Here is a 16,227-nt window from a genome sequence, read left to right as displayed (position 1 = left end):
GGAAGTTCAAAAGGATGTTCTCGTTCTCAGCCCCCACTCCATTTGATTCTGGCCAACTTTTAAGCCTATGGTGTGCCTCTCCCTATCTGGCTTTAGCCCTACCATTGCCCCTTCATCATGACTGACCTTAGCTTCCTCGCTTAGATGGGAAGGCTTTTTTTCCTGCATATTCCTGGCTACCCAACCCAGCCTCTACCCACCAGTGTGCCCTGTTTCCAACAATCTCAGGATCTGAGTCCTGTTCTTTGTCCACCATCCTTCCCTGACTTTTTTTTTAAATTACAATCTAAGCTCCAAATTTTATCTCTGTCCTCCTCCCTGAAATATAATCCTGATCTCTGACCAAATTTCCCTGGAACACACCACATTCAACTCAACAGAGGCCTGCCTCAGAATGGCTTCCTACAAATGTATCCTTAGGACTGTTGGCACAACCCCACACACATTCAAAGGACCATAAATGCCCTTTCCTGTATCCCGTTGAGCTGTAGCTCATTGCCTTACATCCAGCCCCCTACGAGGATTTTTTTTTCTCTCCTTTATTCAGTCTTCTAGCACCCATGGGACAAAGATGTGAACCCCGTGCTAACTATGACATTGAAGGAACCAGAGTAAGTCACTCTGATATAATCAATCAGGTATTGGAGACAAAATGAAACTCAAGGGATGTGGCCAGGACATTGAATTGTGTGATTGTCAGGAAGGTAATAAGTGGGTATAGTCAAATATGTGCCACAGGCTTTAGGAAGGCAGATTCCAAATCCTGAGATACCAACATGATCACATTGTCTGAGACTCTTGATAGACAACAAGGAGCAAGAGGATTAGGAAACTTCTAAGAAACTAAATTCCAACAAGACAATTACAGACGCATGTCAACAATCAAGCAAGTTGTGAAAGAAAAATACAAATGGCCATAAACATGAAAAGTGTTAATCTTATTAGCAATGAAAAAATGCAGATTATAACAAGACATGATTTTTTTTACCTAGACAATTGACTGAACCTTTTAAATTGTTGTGTTGAGAAGAATGCCAGGAAATCAGCAATGGTACTCTTAAATACTACTGATGGAAGTGTGCACTGTCATCTCCTTTTTGGAAAGCAAATTAGCGCCAGGCGCAGTGGCTCACGCCTGTAATCCCAACACTTTGGGAGGTTGAGGCAGGTGGATCACTTGAGGTCAGGAGTTTGAGACCACCCTGGCTAGTATGGCAAAACCCCATCTCTATTTAAAATACAAAAAAAATCAGCCAAACATGGTGGCGGGCGCCTGTAGTCCCAGCTACTTGGGAGGCTGAGACAGGAAAATCGCTTGAGCCTGGGAGGCAGAGGCTGCAGTGAGCCAAGATTGTGCCATTGCACTCCAGCCTGGGAGACAGAGCAAGACTCCATCTCAAAAAAAAAAAAAGAAAGAAAGAAAGCAAATTAGCAATATGTGTCAAAAGCTTGAAAATAATTTGTAGTCATTAAGAATAATGTTCTAAAAGAAAAAAACAACAGGAGAAACAATCATAGTATATTTTAGGTAAAAAAGTTTACAAAATGTCATGTGTGGTATGATCCCAAATTTGTAATGACAGTGTATACTTACATAGATCCATGCAAACATATACATACACACCTATAATGTTTGTACAGATATGCATAGAAAAATGACTGAAAGACATCAAGCAAAGTGTTAATATTAATTATCTCTGAATCATGGAATTGCGGTAATTTTTTTTTCTCCTGGATGAGTCTCTCTACTTTCAAATTTTCTGCAGTGTAAATTTAATACTTTTGCATTCAGAGGAAAAAAATTTTTAAGTTGGTATTTTAATAAAGAAAGAATAAGAAAGACAAGTTTACATCCTGACGGGAAAAAAGTGGGGGTAGGGGAGAGAAAAGATACTTCCGAGGACAATATGGATGTGAAGGGAACTTACTAATATACTCAGGCCTTTAAAAATAATTCAAAAGATGAAGAAAAGAGAACACACCCAGAGATGATTATAAAAGGCTGAAACACAGGGTCAGGAGGTGGAAGCCCAAAGTAAGCTCAGGCTTGCAGTGAATGGAATGACAACAAAAAGGACCATTTTACTTACGTTTAGTGTAAGAAGAACAAAAATGGTCTAAGTGCTGTTGGGACAAATGGAGTGAAACTAATAAGAACTTGTATTTCCCACCCCATTTGCAAACCAGAAAATAACAATGAACACAAAATAGTATTCCTTTGGCTTCAACTCTACCCATTCTGCAGAATTTCTAACATATGCACACACACACACACACACACACACACACACACCCTTCACAAAGTTCCTTTCATATGGCTTTAGGAATAAATCCCTAAGGGTAAATAAAGATAATACCAGATCATTCAGGTTTCCTTGCTGTACTTACCATTTTTTTCTTTCTTATTCTAACTCCATGTTTGGAATTCTCAAGTTATGGTCAACACCCAAGGCGGGAGCTACTGCTGTTGCTGAAAGAGCAACCACCACTGTTAACCTCTCTCCTGACACCACTAATGCCTACTCACAGTTTGCATTCTCAAAGTCCCACAAAATCTACTGAGAAATAGTCCTTTCGGCATTTACCTGCTTTTGTGATGGCCTCCTCACCCCTGGACACTGCTGTGATTTCCCGGGGTCTAGATCAGAGGACAGTTGCAGTGACACATGTTAGGCTGTGCTCTGAATCACCATTCCTTCTGATAACTGTTTGTTCTCCTTGGACCAACTTCTTGGCCTCCACTCTCATTTCCTTCTGTTCTTTCTGGTAATTCTATCCCTGAAAAGTCCTTAGACCTTCAAGTTAAACAGCCCTGTCAGGCCGGCCCCACGTTACTCTGGGCAAACAGGCTCACCTCTGACTTCTAGGACAACTGCTCTTTGGGCTACAGCTGGGATTCTTGCTATGCTAATGGAGGACAGTCAGAAACCATGACACTTCTGCTCTGATTTGGCTTCTAGCTTCTTTGTCAAAAAAAAAAAGAGCTTCTGGAATTGGTGGGATAAATCTCACTCAGAGGGAATTAAAACCCAAGGTAAGTGAAGAGATCATGAGATATTACCTAGCTGTTCAGAATCAGTTATGGACCCTGGCTCCGACGCATCACAAACTTCTTTTGTGAAAATCTGCAGATAAAATGACCATGATCAGTAACCAGCGAGGAACCTCAGAGAACCACAGGAGAGGTGCTAGGGATAGCCAGTCCCACTTCTAACCAGGGAAAAGAAAAATAACCTACAAATGAGAAATGGTGACTTTGTTCACCACACAGGCAATAGTCTAGATTTTTTTTTAATGTAGTAGCTATTCATCTCAGTCCACTGACTAAAGAGCACAAGAAATATAACTTTCTTGATTTTCTGTAACAACTAATTTCTCAGTCTGCACCCTTATTTCCAGGCTAACGGAAAACCTTAACCTCAGTCCCTCTGGAGACTGCTCCATGATTCCTGAGTCTTCTACAGAGCCAAGATGTGAGTGACAGGGGACTCAGATCCTCTAGTTTCCTCTGAGACATCTCTTGTCCCTGTTCTTGTGGTTTCTTTGGATCCAAAAATGCTTATCTCTCAAAAGAAAAAAAAGAAAAGCACTGATCACTGAAAATTACTCCTGCTGCACCAGCTTTATTGCATGTTTTCTAATAGGATTATAGTCATGGTATCTCCAGGGTACCAAGATTTCAATAGAATAATTAGAAAGGTTATTTTGATGTTCCTGAACAAAATTGATAAATGATGTCTGGATGCTGGTACAGTCAATATATTTATAACCTAGTGAACCATGATAAAAGATAAGACACAACCTAGTGCAGTGGCTAAGAGCACAGATTCTACAGCCTGACCGTCTAGGTTCAAATACCACCTATCTCACTGCTAGACAGGCCCAAGGAAAAGTCCTTAAACTTTCTGCACCTCAGTTTTCTTATATATAAAAATGGGGATAATGATTTCAACATAGTGACAGGGATTATTAGTGTTCACTAAATATTTAGTGCTCTATTTATCAGCTCTGGTGCATCTAGACGAGGTCATGTGACTAATACAGGCCAATGGAATGTGGGTAGAAGTGATGGGGGCCAGTTCCCATCTTGGTCCTTAAAAACATCCACCAGGTTCTTCCTCCATCTCTCTCTCTCTCTCTCTCTCTCCCTCTCACACATACACACTTTACAGTGGCAGCCTTGCCAGCCACATGTACCACATAACCTAGTTACAAGATGGAAGCAGCCTAGATTCCCACATCACCACTTGGAGGGAAGAGCCACCCTGGAAAGCCATCTGACCCATACTGAAATATGACGTGAATGAGAAATAAACTTTTATTGTGTGAAACCATTGAGATTCTGAGGTTTATCTACTGAGGTTGGTAGAGCTAATTATTCTGCCCAATAGGGTAGTACAGAACTCGCATCAATGCCTGCCACATGAAGTACACTCAATAAATGCAAGTAATATTTGGCATCATCTTCATCACCATTACTGAAAAGAACATTTAGGTTTCAGAATATTTGGGATTAAATGCTAATTTGTGTTGATGAAAAGAGTCAAACTCCGTAAAATATTTGAAAAGATTTATTCTGGGCCAAATGTGAGTAACCATGGCCCATAAACACAGCCCCCAGGAGGTCCTGAGAACATGTGCCCAATGTGATCAGGGTGCAGCTTGGATTTATATACATTTTAGGGAGACATGAGACTCAAATACATTTAAAATGTACATTGATTTGTCCGGCAAAGTGGGACAACTCAAAGCTGGTGGAGGGTGTGGGCGCACAGCAGGAGTTCTTTCAAGTTATATTTCAGGTTACAGGTATATTTAAATTTTTTCTGGTTGGCTATTGGTTGAGTTTATCTAAAGACCTGAGATCAATAGAAAGGAAATGTCTGGGTTGCAATAAGAGGTTGTGGAGACCAAAGTCTTATCATGCAGCTGAAGCCTCCAGGTAGCAGGCTTCACAGAAAATAGATTATAAAGGTTTCTAATCAAACTTAAGGTCTGTGTTGATGTTAATGCCAGAGAGGTGTGATGTGACATGTTCAACCCCCACTTCCCGTCATGGCCTGAACCAATCTCTCAGGTTAAATTTTAAGAGCTCCCTGGCCAAGGAGGAGGAAGTTCATTCAGATGGCTGGGGGAACTTTAGAATTTTACTTGTGGTTTATACTTGCTAGTGATAAGATGACACTTCATGTCTCAGGATTTAATTTGGTAAATAGAGAAAGCAACCCTTTTCTCTCCAGGTTGTGGCAATTGGCACAGAGAGATGTGAAGACACTTTGGAAACTGTTACACAAATGATACATACTTTTACCAAATGACTTAGTGTTTCTAATTATTCACTGCCACTCATTCCATATGAGTTCTGCAGCGTTCCTGCACGAGTATGCATCCTCCTCCCATTGATGCTGGGATTGGTCACATGACTTGCTTTGGCCAACAGGAGGTGAGGGGACATGTATATTTGAGCAGAAGCTTTATGAACCATTGTGTGTATATGAATTAGTGAAACAGGAGAGTTCCCTGACCCCTTCACAGGATGTGCAACAGGGGTGTGGCTCATATATTCAGCTGCTGCACACTCAAACCCCTTATGGGAAGGGGAGCACACAGACGGGCAGATGCAGGAGCCAGGGTGAGCACTTTTGGGCTCCAGCCCTACGGTAGCATCTATGGGTGGGTGCCTGCAACTCCCGAAGCCCCAGTGGGAATGTTACAGTGCTTCTTTAGCTCTCCTGATGGCTAAAGTGTTAATCAGTTTAGTGTCTTCTTCTACCCAGGTCCTTGTCCAGTGTCCAGAAAGAATCAGGTCACACACAGACTCAAAGGATGGTAAATGCAGGGGTTTTATTGAGTGGTAGAGGTGGCTCTCAGAGGGATGGATTGGGGATCTGGAAAGGGGATGGAGTGGGAACATAATCTTCTCCTGGAGTTTGGCTATCCCATGATCAGTCTCCTCTCTGACCATTTCTAGTTGAACTCCTCTCAACGTTCAGATGCTCCTTCTCTTCTCTCCTTCTCTGCTGTGCCATTCATTCCTTCTCAGCTGTGCTGCTCTTCTGCTCTTCTGTTCATCTGCTCATCTGCTTACAGGACCTGAGGTTTGGGGTTTAAATGGGTACAGGATAGGGGGGCGTGGTGGGCCAAATATTTGGATGCAAAAACAGGAATGCCTGTTCCCATTTAGGGCCATGGGTTTCCAGGCTTGAGGGTGGGGCCTTTGCTGGGGAACCACCCTCTCCTACCCAGTATTTCCTTGCCTCCTGTCCATACCATTAGCAATATCTCTTTTTCTCCCTTTAACATGAGGAAAGCATATCCCAGATTGGGACCTCTTCTTGCTGGCCCTGTAATGAAGACAAATGGAGCAGAGTGACAGCTGAACCACAGTCAGCACAAATTGTAAGAAATAAACTCTTGTTGTTGGAAGCCACTAAGATGTGGCAATTGTTCGTTACTGCAGCATAATGTAACTTAACTTTAGCTAAGTTATATATTAACCAAAGGGAATTGACTAATAGAATAATGCTAATGTAGACATAGGCACCTGGCAGTTTGCTCCAGTTTTCCTTCCTCAACATTTTTTTCTAAACAGCTTTTATTAAATATGAAGAGGAAATAGTGCTCAGGTGTGCACATGACAAGCTCTTGAGGTTAATAGCTAATAGTTTGCATAACAGAATCAAGAGCCAAAAAGAGAGAAACAAATTGGAACAATGGTTTCCCAAGATGCCATTTAACTGGGAGAAATATAACGTCTTCCACACAACTGCAGGATAAGGAAGATGGCAGTTCTCATGAAAATAATGTAAACTTTTATTTTATAGTCAACAGAATATAAGGCAAGAAGTTGTTTCCAAAAAAAAAAAAAAAAAAGGACTTCAGGCTATATTCACAGAAATGTGGTACCCCAAATAGTTAGTTTTAAGTATCTTCACAACTGTAGTCACTTTAATTTGTTGAATTCCCTCTTGGTTGTAGAACCTAAAGTGAAAAGAATTGGATTTGGTTTAACTCCAAAAAAACAGTGACTAAATTGTATAAGGCATGTGTAAATCCTGTAGGAGAGGAAAGTAGGAAAACTTAAGAGAGGAGAGGAAAAAGAGGAGGCTACCACCTTAGGAGAGTTTAAATAAATGAATTTAAGCATTTGAAAGCCTGTCTTTTAGAATAAGTATTGGAATTATTCTGCATGACTTTGAAGTACAAAACAGACATGGCAGGGAAAAGAAAGGGATTTTTAACAAATAGATCCTCCTCCTCACCCCCAAATTGAAGGGGCTGCTTAGAATGTGTTGGAGAGGATATCCATGTATGAGTAGGAATAACAATTAGTCTCAAGGATAGCAAAAGTCTCTTCTAAACGTGAAGAATCAAAACCAATTTGCAGAGGGCAAGACTGGATTAGGCCAGTGGAATACCTTGGGGAGGCTATTAATAAATCACAATTTGCAGTTCATGTTGGAAAATGAATTTCACTTACCAAGGAGAAGTGCAAAATTGGTATTATTTAAGATAGTTCTACCCTCACAAAGGGGGGAGTCACCCTCACTCCCCCACAGCCAGGACAGCCAATGTGCCTTTAGATTTAGAAATGGGCTGGTCTGTCACACGTGCACTTTCTTTCTCTTGTCAGCAAAGGAAGACACATCTTTGGCAAACCCTCTGTTTTAAACCTGGCATTTCCATTTTTTATTTGTCTAAAACAGAGGGAGGGAAAATAGCTATGAGAATACAACTAGTCCCAACTGGTAAAAAGAAAGGCAAGTGGCCAACAGAAATATTATAGCATAAGGCTGAAGCAGAGAAGAAATGAGAAGAAAAGATCAGCCCCTCTGAAAAGGTTCTCTCAAAATAAAAGGCCATGCCAAGGAAAGCCACAGGGGCAACACCACAAGCCCAAGGAGAGCTTTAATCAGGAAAATCTGGCCTCAGGCACGCGCGTGCAGCTTCCTACCTGCCTTTCTGCGTGCCATTTTCTGAAACTTAGGAGACAGGAGGTTTGTTCATGGCCAGATGAAAAAGCAATGCACGCTTTCAATGGCAGCCCTGCTAGGATTCATGTTTCTACAGGTTTTTTTCCTCTACCTCCTGTAAATCTCATGCTATATAATCTCCCAGGGCCATCTCACCTGATCTTACAGTTTCAGTCGTAAGACTGTGGTAGTCTTTAAGCTACCCACCCCTAAATCTACACCTGCAGATTGAATCGACCAAAGGAATCAAAGACATTTGTATCCTATTGTTTATTAAGTAACTGTCCCTTGGATTTCCTACTGACACTTCACATTTACAAGGCCCCAAACTCCCACATTTATCCTCCTACTGATGCAAGATCTTTCCTTGACCCCCTTGCAGAACAGGGGTGCCATGTTTACTCAGCCAATCATGCTCAGCCCCTCGCAGGAGGGAGCATGCAAGTGAGTGACTGCAGGAACCTGCTGGCCACTTTGGTGCCAGCAGAAACAAACTCTGTGCAGGCCCCGTGGCAGTGTCTGGGTAGGGGTGCCTGTGACCCGAAGGCTCCAGAGGGCATGTTACTATGTTCTCTTAGCTCAACCAACCATGGACAGCAGTGTGCTATCAGCTCAGTGGCCCCTTTGCCTCGGCGAGGGGGTGGCCACCTCCCGCCAGCAAGGGCAACAAGCCAGTGTGATAGCCTTTTTGGGTATCCACACTTGGTGGGTCCCAAATTCTTGTCCAATATCCAAGAAGAATGAGGTCATGCAGATAAATTGGAGGATGGTGAATGTGCAGAATTTTATTGAGTGATGAAAGCAGCTCTCAGCAGAGAGGGGAGCTCGAAACGGGACGGGAAGGGTAGGTTGCTCTCCCCTGAAGCCAAGTTGCCTCTCTGCCTCTTCCTCCAAAGTCAAGTTGCCTCTCTGATGTCCCCTATCTGCCTAGAGTTTCTCCTCCTCCTGCCTCTATCACTACTCTATTTCTATCTCAGGGAATAATAGACAGCAGGGTCAGGAGTGTGGAAGTCATATTCCTTGTTTTCCTCTCTCCCTCATCATCTCCCCCATTTATATTCCACCTTCCCTCACCTCCCACCTCCCCATTTTGATGCAACTCCTGTTAATTACAACTCCCAAGCATTTCTTCCATCCTGGTGAGCACTATCGTAGTTCACCAACATCATCTCTCACCTGAATTACTGAGACAATCTCCTGGCTGGTTTTCATGATTCTGATCTTACCACCCTCTAATCTGTTTTTCACATAGCATCCAGAATAATCTTCCTAAAAGTGCAAATTGATATTACTCTCCTATTTAAAACCCTTCAAAAATTCCCTTTGGCCATCAGGATAAAGTTCAAAATTGCTAATGTGGAATAGAAGACCCTTGTATTTCATCCCGTGCATCTTCCCTGACCTCTCTCTAGCCTTTTAGCCCTCTTCCCACACACTCTCAAAACAGCTTCATCATGTCACTGAATTTATCATACTCTCTTTTAATCTTTGTACATTCTACTCCTTTTGTCTGGAAAGGTCTGTCTCTTCAGAGGTCACTTGCAACCAGTAAACTCTTACTCAAACTTCAGGTCCGTTGAAAAGTCTAGCAGACCTTGTTAATGCTCCCCTCTTCCCCTACCCCCAAACAGTACCATTATCATCTGAGCCCTCTGCAGACTGTCCCCCCACAGACACACCAATAGTTTCTTGCCTAAGTCTCATGGCCTAAAGGAACATTCTGATCAGGAGGTGGTGCTCCGCCCACTTGTCAGGGAGCTATCCCAGGAGTGACCCTCAACTAATGAGGGTTAGAAGTTGCTGGATAACTTGCTCACCCCTCCATAGGACAGCTCTGAGATGTGCTCTATACAGTTTCTTAAAGAGTCCCTAGTAGGGCCAAGTCCTGTTTACCCATAGCAGAAACCTGCTCATTAATTCACCCAGTATTGGCTTCTCTTCCTTTCCCCTCTTACTCTCACATTCACTCACTATGGTTCTTGGACTCTCCCCCCAAAAAAATTCCCATAACGTTAGGGGAAGCTGGATGAGAAGTCTACAGGAATGCCCTGTACTATCTTTGCAACTCTTCTGTTAGTCTATGATTGTTTCAATATCAAAAATAAAAACAAAAATAAAGTCACCTTTTCCCTGTAAATACCAGAATTGTAGTGGCATGCACCCCTGCTGGTTTTATTCAAAAACTCTGACCCCTGGCCAGGCACAGGGGCTCACACCTATAATCCCAGTGCTTTGGGAGGCCAAGGTGGGAGGATCACTGGAGCCCAGAAGTTCAAAATTTGCCTGGCAACATAGCGAGACCCTGTCTCTACAAATAAAAAATTAAAAGTTAGGGCATGGCAGCATGTGACCATAATCCAAACTACTTGGGAGGCTGAAGCAGGAGCATCAGTTGAGCCCAGGAGTTTGAGGTTATAGTAAGCTATGATCATACCACTGCACTCCAGCCTGGACAACAGAGAGAGACCCTTTCTCTAAATATACATATTAGGTCCCCAAAAATGTCCTCCAGCTTTTTCTAGGAGTTCTTTCAGTTTTCTCTCACATGTACTCAGCATTGCTGCTGCCTCTACTGTAAATACTTCGTATTAAGTCATTACTTCACTGGACACAACTAAGATTCACCATCACCTGTTGCTGCCATAGTATCTACCCTTGAAGGAAGGGAAGCTCTTCCCTTGGCTACTCCATCTCAAGGGTGCCACAAGATTTTCCATTAATTTATCACTGCAAATTAGAGAGTAGGCTGTTTTCTTCTGGAAGACTTCTGGCCTTGAGTTTTATTTTTCGCTAAATTTTTTCTCACTTCATACATTAACAATAATTTTTTAATGGGTCATAGGCTTAAATATAAAACCCAGAACCATTAGTCTTCTAGAAAAAAAAAGTAAGAGAATATCTTTGTGACCTTTGTGTAGGCAAAGCTTTTTGGACAGGATGCAAAAAGCCACACAAGAAAAAATTGATATGTTGGACTTCAACAAGACTGAAAATTTCTACTCATTAAAGTATGCCATTAAGAAAATGAATTAAGCCATAGACCAAGAAATAATATTTGCAGCACACATATGTGACCAAGGTCTTGTATACAGAATATGTTTTAAAATATCCTGCAAATCAACAATAAAATTCTGTACAATTTAATAAAAAGTTGGCAAAAGACATGAACAGACATTTCATAAAAGAAGATATATGGATGGCCAATAACCACATGAAAAGGTGCTCAACATCATTAGTCATCAGACAGATGCAAATTAACATATGTAAAATACCATTTCAACCCCCACTAGAATACCTAAAATTTAAAAAAATACTTGAAACACAAAATGTTGATAAAGATGGAAAGCAACAGGAACTCTGATAAGAAGGTAGAGTAGTACAAGTTTGGAGAACTGTTTGGTAGTTTCCAATAAAATGAAGTGCATGTCTTAACTTTATTAGTAGTAGAAAATTCTAATCCTAGGTATTTACCCTGGGTTGGGGAAGCAGGGAGGGACATGTCCACAGAAAGATTTGTGAAAGAATATTCATTCATAATAGCCCAAATTAGAAACAACTCAATGTCGATCAGTAAGAAAATTAATACACAAATTGTGGCATATTCATGCATTGGACTACTACTCAGCAATAAAAAAGAATAAACTACAGGGCAGGCACAGTGGCTCACGCTTTAATGCCAGCACTTTGGGAGGCTGAGGTGGGTGGATCACTTGAGGTCAGGAGTTCAAGACCAGCCTGGCCAACACGGCAAAACCCTGTCTCTACTAAAAATACAAAAATTAGCCTAAGCATGGTGGCGCACAGTAGCTGTAGTCCCAGGTACTTGGGAAGTCCCAACTACTCAGGGGACTGAGGCAGGAGAATCACTTGGACCCAGGAGGCAGAGGTTGTAGTGAGCCGAGATTGTGCCACTGCATTCCAGCCTGGGCAACAGAGCAAGACTCGCCCTCAACAATAAAAAAATGAACTACTGATTCATGTGACAACATGGATGAACCTCAAATATATTATGTTAAATGACACAAGAAGAAAGAAAGACAATCAGCTGTGGGAGGCAGTGTTAGGGCATTACTTTATTTCTGAGCTTCTCTCCTTGACTAACCCCAAGGCCAAAATAAGTAAAGTGAATTCATTAGTAAGCATGTCTAACACCCAACCAATACCATGTGTTCCACCCATTCAGAGCTTTGGGATGTCAGGAATTAACCCCCAATGGGCATCACTCATCAAGTATTAATTACAATTGCTGCTTGCTCAGATTTTTCTGGAGATAGGATAGGACAGCCCAGATTTCATCCAAATCCCAGAGGAAAATTTCCTCTAGAAACCGGACCCTGCCACATCAGACATGACAAGGCTTCCAAGCAGTGGACAAGGCAACCATCCAGGAGACTGGCAGTCACTGGCTGGCTCTGCCAACACCCCACGCAGCTGTCAGCATGACAGGACAGAAAGGGGCAGCCCTCCTACAGCCCCCAGCAGAAGCCACACATTGTATGGTGGGGCAGGAGCCACTGGAAGCAGGACAGGGCTATTTCAAACTATGAATTGGGAGCAAACATGGCAAATTGTGGCCTCATTCCTAAGCAGGAGCAAAGTCATTCTGGTTACCAACAGTGCCCAGCCCCACTGCCAAGATTGCATAGGCTTTCAGTGGGAAGAGCCTTCTGCTTGGGGTTTTAATGGCCCCTAAGAAGGTGAAGGAAATAGGCTAAGAGAATGGTCAGCAGGTTTTTTCCTTGCTGTCCGGGGAACACAAACAATGCCATTACTAGACTCCTTGAAAGGGAAATGGCCATCCAGGCACCCCTTCCTGAACCCAGGCCTGGGGCCTCAGGCCTGCTGGCCAGTGGGCAGCCTGCTCAGTGTGCTGCTTCCAAAGCAGTTTCCAAAAGCAACTGAAAGCTACAGCATGGGTGAGCCTGGAAGACATAGCACTCAGTGAAATATGCTAGTCACAAAAAAGGACACATGCTGCATGATTCCACTTATACAAGGTACCTAGGAGAGTCCAATTCTTAGAGGCAGAAAGCAGCATGGTGGTTGCCAGGGATTAGGGGTAAGGGTGGAAGGGGATGGGGAGATATAGTTTATTGCCTATGGGGTTTCAGTTTGGGAAGATGAAAAAAATTCCCAGAGATGGGTGTTGGTTGTACAATAACGTGAATATATTTTATGCCACTCAACTGTACACTTAAAAATGGTTTACATAGTAAATTTTATGTTATGTATATTTTACCACAATTTTCTTTTAAAAAGTAGCTGGGGAAGGGATATTCCCAATCATGTCTCCCATGCTATGAGGTCATCTTGTCCATCAGTTCTGCTCCTTGGACTGTGTCCTGACCCAGGTCTATAAGTAAGCACAACTCTAATTTTTCCAGAATGTGCATTTGGGCTTAGAAAGACCTTTCTTCCTCATCCTTCCCCCAGCATACCGCCTCATCACACACCTATCAGGGAGGTGAGTTGGTCAGTAGAATTATACTGAAGGATTAAGTCAAAATATTTAAAAAAAAAAAAAAATGCAGAGAGGTGATCCTGACCAAGATAGCAGGAAGAGGGAGGTAGGTAGCCATCCCTGGGTGGTATAGCCAATAATGTTTTCCTACACGACTCCTCGTTCTACTACCTCCTTTCCTCACCAGATATTTCTTCCCCAAACCTGGCCTCAGGTCTCCTGCTCAAGAAAAAAATCCTATTTTTAGGAAAGAAGCTCAAGACTCATTCCATGGAAATATAAAGTAAAAGTTTTAACTTGTTACCTCTAGCAGGGTTATTGTATCTATAAACATGGTGTTAGCAGGAGAAATCTAGCTGTGGGATTTTAGGGAGTAAATAAGAGGGTGGTAGGGCAGGAGGTACAAGAAGGTCTTCAGAAACTCCTGAAGGAGTATTTAAAGGCCGTCTACTCATCAACTACAGGCAGCCTTCAGCTTTTTCTCTGCAAAGATTTATTTCTACTAGGGCCCACTCCCAGATTCCTGAGCATAGGAAGAAGAAAAAGCAAAAACTCTGAAAAGTAAATACGATAGCTACTTTTTGTTAAGCATTTACTCTATAAAATACATTATCTTATTTAATCCTTCCAGCTGCCTTGGGAGCTGCTTGGGAGAGCATTATTATTCACATTTGACAAATATGGAAACAGACTTTGAAAGCAAAAGCAATTGCCTTTTTTAAATATCTACATAAACACACGGATAGTCTTGGAGTTGTTTATTTTCATTTTGGGGGGTTTTGCCACATTTTCACATTTCCCTTTTCCTCCATTGACAACTCCTTCTCTTGGACCCAAAATACCAGCACCGCAGGCAGGAGATTCTAGAAGTCAAGAGCACAGTTTGGAGTGAGAGAACCCCATGTTTGAACTCATCACTTATTTGTTGAATCATGTGTGTGTGTGTGTGTGTGTGTGTGTGTGTGTTTGCGACATCAGATCATGTGTGAGAGAGCGTGCATGTGTGTAAATCAACCCTATCTAAGGACCAGTCTTTATGTAATAAAATTAATCATCTTTAGAATGAAAATCCTTAAAAAGATGTCTGAAAACATACATCAGAACTGAGCACTATGAATACACTCTATATGTAACAAGATTAATCATCTTTAGAACAAAAATCCTTAAAAAGATGTCTGAAAACATACATCAGAACTGAACACTATGAACACACTCTATCTGGTTAGGTCTTCATCAAAGAACATGTTTTTGCAATCCAGATTGTATATAACCCTCCAATATTTATGATTCTGTAAGCATTCTTTTAACAACAAATATATTAGGCACCCCAGTGGGATAGCAGATAAAAAAATTAATAAGATTCCACCCTTATCCTCACGTAGTCCACAGTCCTGTAAAGGATATAGACAGGAGACATGTAAATGAGTAGAACAATAAGTGATAGTACAGAGATGGACGCAGTGCTGTGAGGTCACAAAGAAAGGGGTGCCTCAAATAAGTAGGAATATGCCAAGGGAAAAAGATGGGAAAAGCACTCCAAGCAGAAGGAAGATTGTGTGCAAGGATACAAAGGCTTAATAAATACGTCACTTCCAGACAACTACAAGTAGTTCACAGCTGGTACACAGGTAAGGGCTGTGGCAGGTGACAGGACCAGTCCAGTAGGCCAGGGCAGCTGGAATGCCTCTTCAGTCTTGAATGAGCTTGAATTTCACCCTATAAGCAACAGGAGGCTGTTGGAGATTTTTAACCCAGCGGTAACATGATGAATGTTCATGTCGCAAAGATAGCTTAGGCCATCGCTGTGTGGAAAATGGACTGGAAGGAAGTGGAAACATGGAGACCCATGAAAGTTCCTGCAGTGATTCAAGTGAGAGAATAATGGAGCTTTAACAACAAATTCAAAAGACTGTCAGGGACATTGGACAGAATTTGGTGAAGAGACGGGTATTAAACAGGAAATTATTTAAAATGATTCCAGTGTTTTAGGCTCATACATTAGCCAACTGTCCAGCAAAGAGAGGGACACACCTTCTCCAGTGAGCTTAACAGCACATCATGGAAGCACACAGAGCATCTAAAGCCCCATGAGTCCCCTCTACAAGGTTAGGGTGCCACATAAAAGCAAACTTTCATTCCTGTCATCTGCTCCCCTCGCCACTTTGTCTCCCATCCTGCTTACAACGGTTCCATATACAAAAAACCCATCTTGAAAGCTGGTCCTTCTGCACACCCTGCTGCCCATGCCAACCCTGAAGGCACAAACACAAGCTTTGCCCAATTCATTTTTGTGGGCTTCCCTAGAATTCTTTCCTTGGGGTTTCTAAAATATAATTTCAAGCAACTTGTCATCATGGAGCAGCATACCTTTATTTTTAAAGCCACAGTGAGTGCATCTGGGCCTCTAAAGAATTCTGAAACCCATACATGTCCTTAATTGATCCAGCAGTCAAGTGCTGCCAGACAGTCCACGTGGGTCAGCTGAAACACCCACATGTGGTTTGCCTGCCCCAACCTAAGCCATGCAGTTAGCCAAGTCTGTCAGTGATACCCTCTGGGCTCAAGTGTCTTTGGGACTAATTGCCTGCCAGTCACAGCCAGACAGGGCACATTTATTCCTCCTACCTGGGGGAACATTTAGTTTTATGAATTTTTCATTACAGCTTTTATCTCTAATAAAGATGTACATGAATATTAGCTACAAAAATGTTCATCAAATCATTGAATTAGCAAAAAGTTGCAACTCATCCTGTTGGAAACAATAGGATACAATTAAATTAAAATCTATCAATA

At 42.1% G+C, this 16,227-nt stretch overlaps 2 long non-coding RNA genes across 2 annotated transcripts in view; both read right to left on the bottom strand.

Annotated features, from left to right (window-relative positions):
• LOC103783941 (uncharacterized) overlaps positions 1-16,227 on the bottom strand; it is a 413,541-nt gene that overhangs the window by 193,449 nt on the left and 203,865 nt on the right. The gene's annotated exons all lie outside the window — the stretch shown is intronic.
• The window catches only part of LOC117980276 (uncharacterized), a 36,988-nt gene continuing 26,580 nt past the window's right edge, over positions 5,820-16,227 (bottom strand). Inside the window, exons 2-3 of the long non-coding RNA XR_004671530.1 lie at positions 6,271-6,344; positions 5,820-6,093 (exon numbers count right to left, since the gene is read on the bottom strand). This is a non-coding gene — a long non-coding RNA (uncharacterized LOC117980276). The remainder of the gene's footprint in view (positions 6,094-6,270; positions 6,345-16,227) is intronic.

The sequence above is a fragment of the Pan paniscus genome, chromosome 4 (assembly GCF_029289425.2).
Source record: "Pan paniscus chromosome 4, NHGRI_mPanPan1-v2.0_pri, whole genome shotgun sequence".
NCBI lineage: Eukaryota > Metazoa > Chordata > Mammalia > Primates > Hominidae > Pan > Pan paniscus.
Note: the sequence above shows the minus strand (reverse complement) of the source record. Positions and strands in the feature narration are given on the sequence as shown.